At 37.2% G+C, this 12,899-nt stretch overlaps 1 protein-coding gene across 1 annotated transcript in view; it reads right to left on the reverse strand.

Moving 5' to 3' along the window:
• The window catches only part of LOC308703952 (uncharacterized protein), a 57,849-nt gene extending 44,950 nt beyond the window's left edge, over positions 1–12,899 (reverse strand). Inside the window, exon 1 of the mRNA XM_081387999.1 lies at positions 12,861–12,899. The gene's annotated coding sequence lies outside the window, so the exon portion shown is untranslated. The remainder of the gene's footprint in view (positions 1–12,860) is intronic.

Here is a 12,899-nt window from a genome sequence, read left to right on the forward strand (position 1 = left end):
GCCAAACTGCATAATATATACATAATACTGCATAATACTTGTTTTCAGAGAATGTATCAGAGAACATGTCTTGAATTATGTTTATTTTTCTTACCACACTGGCAAATTGTTTTATGCATAAATCTAATACATTACAAACAATTTGCCAGTGGGGTAAAAATAAACTTAAGATATATTCTCTGGGGAAACAAAAGAAAATAATTCAAAGTAAGCATATTTTTATATTTTGATCAGAAAGATAAAAATGCAGACAATGTTTTGCAGTTTAGTTCGTTTTAAAAAGTAAAAATCATTTTTTAAAGGTTCAATGAGCAATTCATTAATGAGCACATAAAAGACGCATGCATAGCAATAATGACAGCAATAATTCTGCCGTTAAAAATAGTTTTGCATGTGTAAAATGTCACACCACAGAATATGTCAACTTTCCAAAAGTACTTCATATCAACTACACACAATTCTGAAAGATGTTGAAAGTGTGGGTAGACGACTGCATTATTTTTGGAGTTCATTGACTTGAACATGCAGTACTAGATCCCATTCCCAAGAGAATGATCATTTTGCTCGGGATGAATTGTGGGAAACGCTGAGGCACAAAGGGCATTTTTATGGCCCTGCAGAAATCTCGTCCTGTACTCAATACTGTGAATTTCTCTGACAGACTTTTATTATTGGAGCATATCCTGTCTCAGATGACGGTGATGTTATTTGTGTCGCTCGGCTCTTTTCAAACGAGTTTCAGCATGTGTGAATTACTCGGAAATGACGTGTCTGAAAAGCGCAGCTCCCGATAAGAGAAGAAATGCACTCTGGATGAATTGTGGAGCTGTCTAGTTAGGGAAATGATGATGTTGTATAGCATCATTTAACAATTCAGTGGTACGAGAGACTGATGTGTGTGCTGTGGCATTTAATGACTCTGGGCTTTTGTTCTGTCAGTCTATGAGCCGCGTATGAACTATTGGATGACGATGGATATAAACTTACACATACATCAAAAAAAAAAAAAAAAACTCAAATTTCCTGTGACCAAGTTGAGGCACTTCAACATGTGTTGTGCTCAAATTAGACAAAAAAATCCAGTCAAGCAAGGCCTTCATTTCACACACTATAAATACATATTCAAAAACTATTCAAAAATAACTATAGTCATCCTAATGGGAAAAACGTAAAACCACAGAGTACAGACTAATATATGTATGCATGTATGCATGTATATTATATATTTACACATGTAGCTTACAACATTACACATGTTGTTTATAACTGGATCCAAGGGATATTTTGTTAAAATGACAACAGAAAAATCAGATAGGCTGCATCAATCTCAAGATGCATCGAATTCCATAACAAAACACAATTTTTAGATATATTTCCCAGTCCAACTTTTAAGCAAACTTTCACTGTAAGTTTGAATATAAAAGGTTGCAATTCTACAATTAAAACATTTTTAAGGATAATTAAAATTTCTATTTGATTACAATTTTTTTTTTTTATTGGAGAAATAGTGTACAGATAGACTTAACAAAATTTGAAAATCCTCCGTCTTTTCTTTATGCATACAAAATCTAACAAGATATTATATTTCCTTCTGCAGTTGTTAATTATATATTATACATACATTTGTACACACAAGCATATACTCACTAACATGCCAATACATGTACATGCCACCTACACACAAACATATGCATATATTCCAACATACAGAAGCTCTTAAACAAAACTTCTAGAACAACCCACCCGCCCCTCTTCCCCATCCGCCTGATACGCACTGCATGGAAAGGAGTCTATTTGATTACATTTTAAAAGGATAACTAACTAAATAACCTCCATTTTAAATTTGTATTTAACATTACAATGTTTTTATATACTATTTATAAACTATGTAATATACTATGTGATAAAAAAAAAAAATTGTGATTTTTGGTCATATCGCCCAGCGTATATAATATATTATATATATATATATATAATAACAATTTAGGTCTCAGAAATGGTTAAAAAAAATGAAAAAAACACATTTCTTTAAAAATTGTTGCATTGCTTTACACCAGTGGTTCCCAAACTTTTAAGAGTGGCATTTAAAGGGTTAGTTCACCCAAAAAAGAAATTTCTGTCATTAATTACTCACCATCAGTAACATAGCATGCTTTGCTAAGGTAGAATACTCTGACTGGATCCAGACAGTGTGCATGTGCAGTTTTGAACGCAAAAGATGAGGTAATTTGATTGGGTGACCTCTTAGGGCACTAACATTTTCCAGTTTTTACACTAGAGGCGGCAATGTTTGTTTTAATGTTATTTTAAGGAGGAGTAGAATGGCAAAACTCACCTGACCCGGTCAGTTTGGGAACCACTGCTTTATACAAACTGGTCAAAAATACAGCGGCTGCACTTAACTGTGACATACGCAGAGTTTCATGGCAAAATGCTTAAAAACAAACAAAACAAAAAAAAAAGGGTAGGGAAAGGACTTTTATTTTGTAATAACTCCTAGATGAGATCAAAAACACTTCACGAGTAATTAAGCGAGCTTCAAACAAACCGAGGTAAATCAGCCACAAAACAGTTTGGAGTTTCGCCTGCGTTCAATTAATGCAACAGCCCCACCCATCGCTGGTGAATTAGCCCTATTCATCTCTGTTAAAGCGTTGAGAGGTGATGCTTCACTTTAACTGCGCCACACCATGCTTTATTTTCCTGCTAATCAGCATTTAGTGCTGTGAAAATCCAGGTGTGAGACTACTGTTGCAAGTTAAAATCTGTTCCAAGTTTTAGACTTTTTCCCCTGAAATCAACCATTAATTAGTCACAAACATTTCTCCTCCATTTCTAATTGGCTTGTATTTGTCAAGATACAGTTAAAGAGAACGTTTAATTAATTAAACATGAAAGTCACACCTTCCTGAGTGTTGGAGAATACAGATGTAACAGATTATTTTTTTCCCTCCAAAAATCCAGAGCCACCATCAGATTTGCTCAACTCTTTATCACGTTAATTAGCACCTCAATCCTGTCCTTTTTGCAAATGAGGCTAGGTGAGAGGTGTGGGTATAATGGCTTAAAATTCACAGAGCTAACGAGTTATTCATCCCTCCACAGCTGTTCCATCCATTTAAACACTTAAAAACCATTTTTTCGCCTTTATCTTTATTTGTTTGATTTTTTTCTGTGCTTTTTTTTTTCCTGCATGATGGCTAGCTAGGTGTAAGTCGCGTACGCTCGGTCTAGCGTCTAGCTGTTTTTTGCGGGAAGCCTTGCTCTCGGTATGGCTAAAGTAGTTCCAGGTGGAAATTATATTCATTGATAGTTTAAACAAACAGGTGCGAGAAGCCCAACTTGAAGTGTTATTCTGCTTGTCACATTAATGGATGCGAAGCGGCAGAAAGAACCGTTAGGCTCAAATGTTGTCGGTGAGTTACCCACAATGCACCTACCGTACCACAAACACCTCGGCAAATGATTTTTGTTAAATTAAGCGCTGTTAAAAGGATTTCAGACAACTATATAACACATTTCACTCAAGATCAGAGAACATGGGCGTTTTTCGAGTAACAAAGTGAAATGCTATCCATTAACCCGCTGGTTTTGCTTCAGGACCTTGATTTTACATTAAACAACAAGTTGCAATCCAACGCAGTGCAGAAATTGTTTTTTCCCCTCGAGCTCTAACATAAAAGTAAAATAAAAAATGAAGTGAGTTCCTGGAAAAACCATCCATGCACCAGTCAAACAATCCTAATGGATAATTATTTTAATGTATATTAGACCTTCTTGACGTCAATCAGATCTGAGATCTGTGCATTAGGATGTATGCAGCCTATAAGAAATTCAATACAGTTTGTACTGGCCATGATTAAAGCTGCAGTCCGTAGTTTTTCCTCTTTGTCGCCATCTCTGTTCAAAATCTGCAATTGCAGTTATTCGCGGAATTATCAACTGTACGTGGGTTGTGCCTCGGCTCGGCACAGCGCGGATGACTCCGATGTTTTGAGGAGAATGTGCGGCTGTCAGTCGCCGCCGGTGTGGATACGCATTCGCAATCACAGATTATACTTTTTGGAAGTATGAACAACATAAGAATTTTCACCAGAAAATGTGAAAATCTGAACAAGTAATATCCACTTTTGTTCTGACCAACTAAGGGGGAAAAAGCATTGCAGTAAAATCGCGCTGATTAACGATCGCTTTTCATATCACGTCAAACCGTGCAAATTATACTTTGTTCTCAAATTGTTAAAGGTCCCGTTATATGCCCCTTTTCACAAGATGTAAAATAAGTCTCTGATGTCCCCAGAGTGTGTATGTGAAGTTTGAGCTCAAAATACCCCACAGATCATTTTTTACAGCATGTTTAAATTGACATTTTTTGGGGCTCAGAAAAACGACCTGTTTCAGTGTGTCCCCTTTAAATGCAAATGAGGTGCTGCTGGACGACACAGGGGGCGGAGCTTCATGAGCTTGCGCTCAGTCTGTCAGGACAAATTCATCTCACGGAATGATGATAATATCAGAAACTCTCAGTAACGGCGTTCATTTCGAGTCGGACAATAATGTCTACAGAGTCAGAGTGCTGTATAGAGATGAAACAGGTATGGTTTAGTAGTTTAATTACGGTTATTATAACGTATTTGTCATCTGCTTGTATGTATCCATTATTTATTAACAGCCTACAAGTCTGCTGTTTCGGACCAGGTCCGAATGATGATCAAACATGTACTGATGAGTTTAATAAAGTTTATTGTACATCACACAAAAGATGATGAAGCGTCAGTTTTACTTCAGAAAATCACCGTAAGAGCTGAGTAAACACAGTAGCCTAAGTTATAAGAAGTGCGCAAGTAGCCAGTAGAGTTGACGGAGCATTCCTGTGGGCGGAGCTTAGTCAAGAAACGGTTCTGGTGATGTCACTAATGCAGGATGTAGAGGGGTGTAGTCCAATCGAGCCGTTTTTTGTAGTCAACTTCTGTTAAATAAAATATCTCGCTTGGCATTGAACTTTGAGCTTTATAATTTTACAGATATTATTTATACTCTAACAACAACATTACACACTAACTAAAGTTTGAAACATGGGATCACGTAGAACGGGACCTTTAATGTTAACAACATCAGCATTGGGCAACTACATTTAATGCCTTTCTGATATTTAGGCTATCCTTGTTTTCGCATGGGCCAGTTGCAGTCCCTTTTTTAAGTCCGAAGTCTTTTGCATTTTACACTGTTTGAACCTTTCTGGATCCGCCATCATATTGATAAGTTTAATTATATCAAGTGCTGTGAGAAAAGGCTATAAATCTCCACCTCCGACATCCTCACACTCATAGCCGACTAGCCGAGACTCTTCTTTATGTGGACAGATGTGACGTAATGACGCAAACACATGCTCGAATTTCCCGCGGAAATCCACCAGTACCACTGGAGTTAAAAACATTATTACAAGCTTACAGTTTTGAATCGAGCTACGGCAAGCAGAGAGTTTTGAACACTGGCTGGTTATGTACTTGCTCAAATTTATTTTGGATAATTTTTAACCCAAAAAAGTTACGGACTGCAGCTTTAAATTGCATAACGCTGAGATGAATTCATGGCGATTCGTGATCTGGTCTGATGTTTTGGTCACTGTGTAAGTGGAGCCATCAGTGTGAGTGGTTGCCAATGAGTGGTGTTGCTCATCCATGAGTTATTGCTTTAAAATGAATGCAGGTAGACAGGCTTCGAAAAGGAAAATAGGTTCAATTAGTACTTCAGATAATAAGAGGCCACTTCAGCTAAATTTCCTGAAAATGAATAAGTGGACACCTAGTGAGTAAATGGTTGTGTTGTTCAGAGTATTTTACCTCGGCTGAACCATTCCTGCTGTGAAGAAAAATAAATAACTAGCCATTGAACCTGCATTAGATTACGGTCTACGCTGCTTGCATAAGCACTTGACAGCAAGAACGCTGAAACTGTACAAAGAAAATGTTAAAAGTGATATTTTAATGACATTCAAATGATTGAATTTACAAAACAAAACACTTAACTACACATCTACCTATTAGATTTTTCATGCATTACTCATCTTTTTATTGCCACTGTGTGAACAGCTTGTTACAAAACTTAAATGAGACCTTCTCTGACTTCCTAGTTTCTCTGAAAGCCTGTTGACTAATTTTAATGTGAAGGAGATTTTTGCTGGGAAAATCAAAAGAATGCCTCTCTTCTGTTCAATGACATGACATGAATGCTTATACAATGTTCAGGATAATGCCAAAAGAGCCATTCTGTACTGTAATGTCAATATATCAAGTAGGGATGCACGATATCGGCCGATATATGCAATTTTTTTATGTTATCGTTATCGGCCTGATAAGAAAATGTGTCTGATATATTAAAGCCGATAAATAATGCATTGTTTCCTTCAGCTGAGACTCTTCAGATTCACACTGTTCACCGTGATGGCTTTAAATTGCTTGAAATATTATTGGAATCACTTCAAATAAGGAAGATACAGTTATGTGCTGTGATATCGGCTTCATAAAATTATAATGAGAACGTTATAATTGTGTTTTAGGACATGGCTTTTAATAGTGAAAATAGTTTGTTTTTGTAATCAGGCTCTCAAAAAGTAATTACAAATTTGGATTTAGATTTATTTGCCAATATATCGGTAATCTGCTTTCAAATGTAACGAATTATCGGTATAAGCCAAAATTTTCATATCGGTGAATCCCTAATATCAAGGGATTCATTCAAACTGCAATCTCACATATAGTAATCAACATGTCGACATGATGCCGGTGCATTGCAAACAAATCCACATCACTATGATCAGATGCCTTTGTGTGTTTATTTTGTTATTGAGAGGAAAGCGCGCACCACATATTTACACATTCATCTAACCGTCGCTTTCAGCCGCGTGGATGGCGTCGGGGGGTTCGTTAACAGTTTATTGCTGCAAAGATATTTCCATTTATATATTTCGTCATTTTGACGGACAGGATCGTAAAAATTCCGTCCTAATCTATTATTACCCATCATTTTATTTTTCATATTTTAATGATAGCCTAATAAGACATTTAATAGCTTCTGTTTTCGTTCACATTTTTTTTTTATTCACAAACTTATAAGACTATCACATAGGTTATGCATTTATTTATATTATGAAACGAAAGTTGAACAAAACTGTATGCCACTTTTCAGTTTTCATCTTGAACAGTTGACGCGGAGCGCAAGTGAACGTAATAATCCCTTCCTCTTTACTATTACGGAACGAAATAAACATGAATGAACATCAGAAAATGATGAAACATACAGTACAACTTACCAAAATCCATATCATGTCTTATGTAATCGCTCAATCAGTGTTGCAAACTTCGTTGACCATAAACTTAATAGTAAGCAAGAAAAATAACTCTAGAGGAGCATTTTGCTAAATATATGCACCATATTACATAATCATGTTTTTTAATATTTAATGTATGTTTTTTATGTTCTTTAATATTTAATGTATGTTTTTGACATCCACCATTTAAAACAAAACGGATTAGAAACTTAATTATGCGTGTAAGCCAGAGAGCAAGTATGTATAAGTATTATATTATTATAAAATGGACTTAAATTACAGTCACCAGTACAATAGACCACCCTCAATGTCATCTGTGAAAATAACGGACGGCTGTCAGCTTTTTCCGTCACTGCTAAAAAAAAATTGGAAAATGTTTGGTTAATGTGTGTGTGCACGAACAAAAAGCTGGCTGCAGTTCACTTAATGACCACTGGTGTCGCTAATAAAAAGGGTTTCTGAATTCTACATTAAGCCCCTTTAAGAAAATCATGCTTCAACATTTAAAACATGTGTTGCTACGTGGTTGCTAAGGTGTAAGCTCAGCGATTGTACACACTGTAAAGACAGTAACGATTACGTCGATTTTACCATATCAATCTGAGTGCGAGTCCAATGATGAAACATTACCCGAACCTCCATCGCAAGGACGACTCGAGCAGGACGTTTCTCAGTGATACACTACTCGTTTTGATGTACATTATGAGATCTGTAATCCCTCACCATCAGCATTAACAAGTGCATGTCCATCAACAAACCCATGTGTACATTTCTAATTTATTGCGGTGCACATGTGGGAACTGTATTAACTGTATCAATAACAATGCATAGCCGAGCTCTAGCTTGAATGACTGATGTAACAAACGTTTTAAAACAACTCTTGCTCCATGCTTTATCTTTCCTCAAAGTAGTGAGAACGACAGACAATCTGCATTAATAGACACAGTTTTAGCTAATAGTGGCTCACAGCTGCTTAACAGAAGTATTTCAGTAAGACAGTAATGATGTGAGTTAGCAGGTTAGCCGGAAACTTACATTCACATATTTTGTGCGACACCTTTAAACTTGTTCTACAGAAAAAGGCAGACAGTCTAGTGTTTGTAAGAGATAAAGACACGACTGGGGACGCTGTAAAGCTGCGCTCCTGGCACTATACCATGCGGTTGCTTGGCAACATCTCAATTTAGCCGCAAAGTGGAGGTGTTTGAGATCGTCGCTGATAAATATTGAGCATGATGATATCTTGATCTCCACCGACCTGTTTTGTAGAGGGTCATCAGTGTTTTGTTCAGGTTTTGAATCTATTGCATAGGTTCAGAACGAGGTAAAATGGTGCCTTGCTGCACAATTACACCATTAAATTCGATTATTTTCGTAAGGCGCAGAGTTTGGGGTGGGTTAATTGAGCTGAGCAATGCTTGTTCTGTGAGAGACCACAGGCTTGGAAGAAACTGATCAAGAGACTACAGATCTAATTAGTCATCAGGACACAGACCGCAATCTGATTGGCCCTCCTGATTCCACCTGAATCTGATTAACTTTACACTCCTCGGCTGTGTTCGTGATGCACTGCATACTGTGCGGTATCAAGTAGTATGTGGGACAATATAACACTTCCATGCAAGAAATAAAACAATGCAAAATGCAACGACGGTGGAACAACCCGTGGGCAAATAAAACATGACGAATAGCAGTATTGGTTGAACATTTTGACAAACACAATATGCCATCCAGATCTTTCATGCATGCAAAAACATGCACACTTTGCACAGCATACATGCAAACACCTTGTACTATTTCTGCAGCGTCTCGTGTGCAGTTTGAGTATCTGAGTCATGGCAAGTGAACTCTCCGATTCTGGCTCTTCTTCAGATGTTCGCTCAGAGGAGCCAGGGAACCTTTACATCTATCAGGCTGTTTGGACTGGGTTATCAGGCCATCCAGCTGTGCAGAGAGCTTGTTCAACACATCTATTTACAACAGCAGCACGTACAAACCAGGGCTGCTTTGTGCTGTCTAATAATTTTTCAAAAAAGTAGTATGTGAGACGATATGCATGCAGCATCTCCTTTGTCTTTCACAGAAGAAAGAAAGTGAGTTCGGAATAACCCGAGGGCAAATAAAACATGACAAATAGCAGTATTGGTTGCACATTTTGACAAACGCAGTACATCATCTGGATCTATCATGCATGCAAAAGTGTGCACACTTTATACAGTATACAAGCTGCAAAAATAGACAAAAGAGGATTTTTGCCTCTCCAAAGATATTTAAAAAAATAAGCCGATAAAATATTGGGTGAGAAAATGATTGATAGCACAAATATTACTAAATGTAATATTTTACTGTCAAAAGTGACTTCAAGGGTTAGTTCACCCAAACATTATCCCATAATTTACTCACCCTCAAGCCATAGGTGAATATGACTTTCTACTTTCAGCCAATACAATCTGAGTTTTATTAAAAAATATCCTGGCTCTTATAAGCTTTATAATGGGAGTGAATAGTGCCTTAGATTTTGAGCCCAAAAAAGCACATCCATCCATCATAAAGGCAATGCATACGGCTCCAGGGGTTAATAAAGGCCTTCTGATGCAAAGCCATGCGATTTAAAAAAATTCCATATTTATAACTTTATAAACTATAATAACTGGCTTAATAATAACAAGCAGGACAATGTCTTCACGGTTTTCTCCAGAGCGGATATATATATATATATATATATATATATATATATGAACTAAATAACTTTTTTTTCAACAAACTTTGTTGCATTATTTTCCTGTTATCTCTGTAAAGCTGCTTTGAAACAATCTGTACTGTAAAAAGCACTATAGAAATAAAGGTGACTTGACTTGACTTCAGGTAATGGCTGTACGCGAGTCTAGTTCAAGCGGAAGAGTGACCTCTGACCCGACGCATTACGAGTGACCTCTGACCCGAAGCATGACCTCTGACCCGACGCATGATGTAGGAGTAGCGTAAGCTCAGGTGAGAGTAGACGCCTCTCGCGGTTCAAACAAATACAAACTCAAGCTTCTCTTTTAAAAATTCTCGTTTTAGTCGACCGTTGTTTTGTTTTGATCTATCCTCTGCATTACCCATAGACTTTAAAAAAGATGGTCGACGCCCCTTCTCTCTCTTCCATTGATGAGAAGTGAAGCCACCAGTGTCCCGATATGGCGCTGACATCTTGCAACTTGAGTCTGCGCAGTAGCGATTTCGGGACCAGACCTGCGCAGTAGTTAGCAGAAAGTAAAGCCGCGAAATCAACGCTCCGTCCTCACTCTCGCAGAATGCACTCTCCCTGCACTTTTTAAACTGCAATTTTTTAACTTATTTTTGAAACAGACACTTGAACTTACATCAGCGTGATAAAAATGACAGCAAATGAAAGAAACCACCTTTGGAAAAAAGATATTTGAAGTGTAATTAAATTGTTTAGTTGGTCTCACATCCCGTTGAATAACACAGGGAGGCGGGGCTTATGACCTATACTAGGACCAGTCACCGGGGGGCGATCGAGACGTTTTGGCTTCACTTTTCAGGGCTTGTGCGGCACGCTTGGCATTACCACATTCGTCAATACGGAATGCTTCGGGTCAGAGGTCACTCGTCATGCGTCGGGTCAGAGGTCACCCTTCCGCCAGAACTCGACTTGCGTACGGCCGTTATCGGAAGTGATTTTAGATTATATTATTCAGATTAGATTTGATTATTTATTAAAGTTAAAATATGGGTATTTTTCTTACAAATTGAATGGCTTCGCTTCAGAAGGATTTATTAATCCCTGGAGCCGTATGTATTACCTTTATGATGGATGGATGCGCTTTATTGGGGCTTTAAAATCTAAGTTCACTCCCATTATAAAGCCTGGAAGAGCCAGGATATGTTTTAATATAACTCAGAGTGTGTATGGCTGAAAGAAGAAAGTCATACTGTACACTAGGGATGTGAGGGCGAGGGAATTTTCCTGGGAGTTGGGAGTTTTTCCCTCTTTTGCACCTCGCTTTTATTTCGCTAATTCAAAAGCGAGAGTAAAATGCACATGGCCACACGAGCATTCATAACGCCGCGGAGCAGAGCGAGCGTTTTCAATTAATTCCTATGGAAGTTGAGCGTGAACACACACTCACTCCACGCCATTATGAAATGAACTTGAAATTACAACTGGAACATTAAGTTTACATTCAACAACAATGAAAAACTCAGAAGGTTACGCCTAAAGGTGCAAAGTCTGGGAAACAGTTTTTGATCTAATGAAATGCTATTAAAAATGTCAATCATTAAATTAAGCTAGTTTTTTTTTAAAGCTCATAAAATGAAACACATATAGATGTGCTTTGTTTTTTTTTAATGCAATTTGGGGTAAAGTCAATACATCATTCCTCAACGACACTAAAAAATTTGTTTAACAATGATGCCCATCCTGAAGTATAACTGAGTTAAACGTGGCCTTCTTTCTTATGTTATGTAAAGTATAAGTAAACATGATTATCCATTAGGTCATTAAGAAGCCCAGCTGAGCCCATTTGCTGATTTCAGACCCTACAAGTGACCCAGATTTTGAAAAAGAAAGCAGGGCAATTTATAACAAAGGGGTTCATCATTTGAAGCATTACATCAGTGTTCTCTGAATGGACTCTACTGACAGCTAAATATGACAAGATGGATTTATATATCTGTCCTTTCACATGGACCCCGGTCAGCTGGATATTCTGTTACAAAACCAAAGCGAAACAATAATTTATCAAAGTTTACAAGGTTAATGGCATCAACAAAACTCTGAAAATATTTCAAGGATTTGAAGGCAGACAGAACAACATGCAAGTCCAACACAAACTGTGAATGATAATTTAGTCGGTCTTGACCAAAATAACCCGCTGCCAAATACTGTGCGGGTTGTAACAACAACAACAACAAAAACGTACATCAGTTTAAATTCGAGCATTAATTAAAACTGAGTATTGTTATAAACAAATGTTTTGTAATCAAAATGTTCAATATTATTTTATACCAAATTTTACTTATAGGTCTTTACTATAGCTCTAAATTTCAAGAGAATATGCGATGGGCCTTTTTTCACATTTCCGGGAAGTCGTCATAGTTGGGTAAACTTCTCGGTGAAGAAAAGATTAGATTAAATATAATTTTTGTGTTCCCATTTGATCAAACCTCAAATCCCTCCCACAGCCTTAGAAACACCCTCACATAAGCGCAAGATTCTTGTAATTTGATGCAATATAAACCAAATTATATTGTTATAAATGTATGACTGTTAAAATGTATTAAAAAAGTTAAATATGAAAAAAGAAATTGCGGGATTTACGTCAACGATGACTGTTAAAACACGTCATAGTTTGTGAAAAGGATCCCTGCGTCGGTTTTTCAATAAAAAACTAATTCATGAGAACATTCGATTCAGATGACAGACATCAGTTCTAGTATTTAGCATTCATCGACTTGCGCTCATGTATGATGCTAATTCCATCCATTTCTAACTGGTTAAACTGGCGTTTTTACTACTCACCCCTGCTGCACTCGCTTTGAGTAATCCTTCTCGTTGCGT

The sequence above is a fragment of the Scardinius erythrophthalmus genome (genome assembly GCF_964197995.2).
Source record: "Scardinius erythrophthalmus genome assembly, chromosome: 16".
Lineage (NCBI taxonomy): Eukaryota > Metazoa > Chordata > Actinopteri > Cypriniformes > Leuciscidae > Scardinius > Scardinius erythrophthalmus.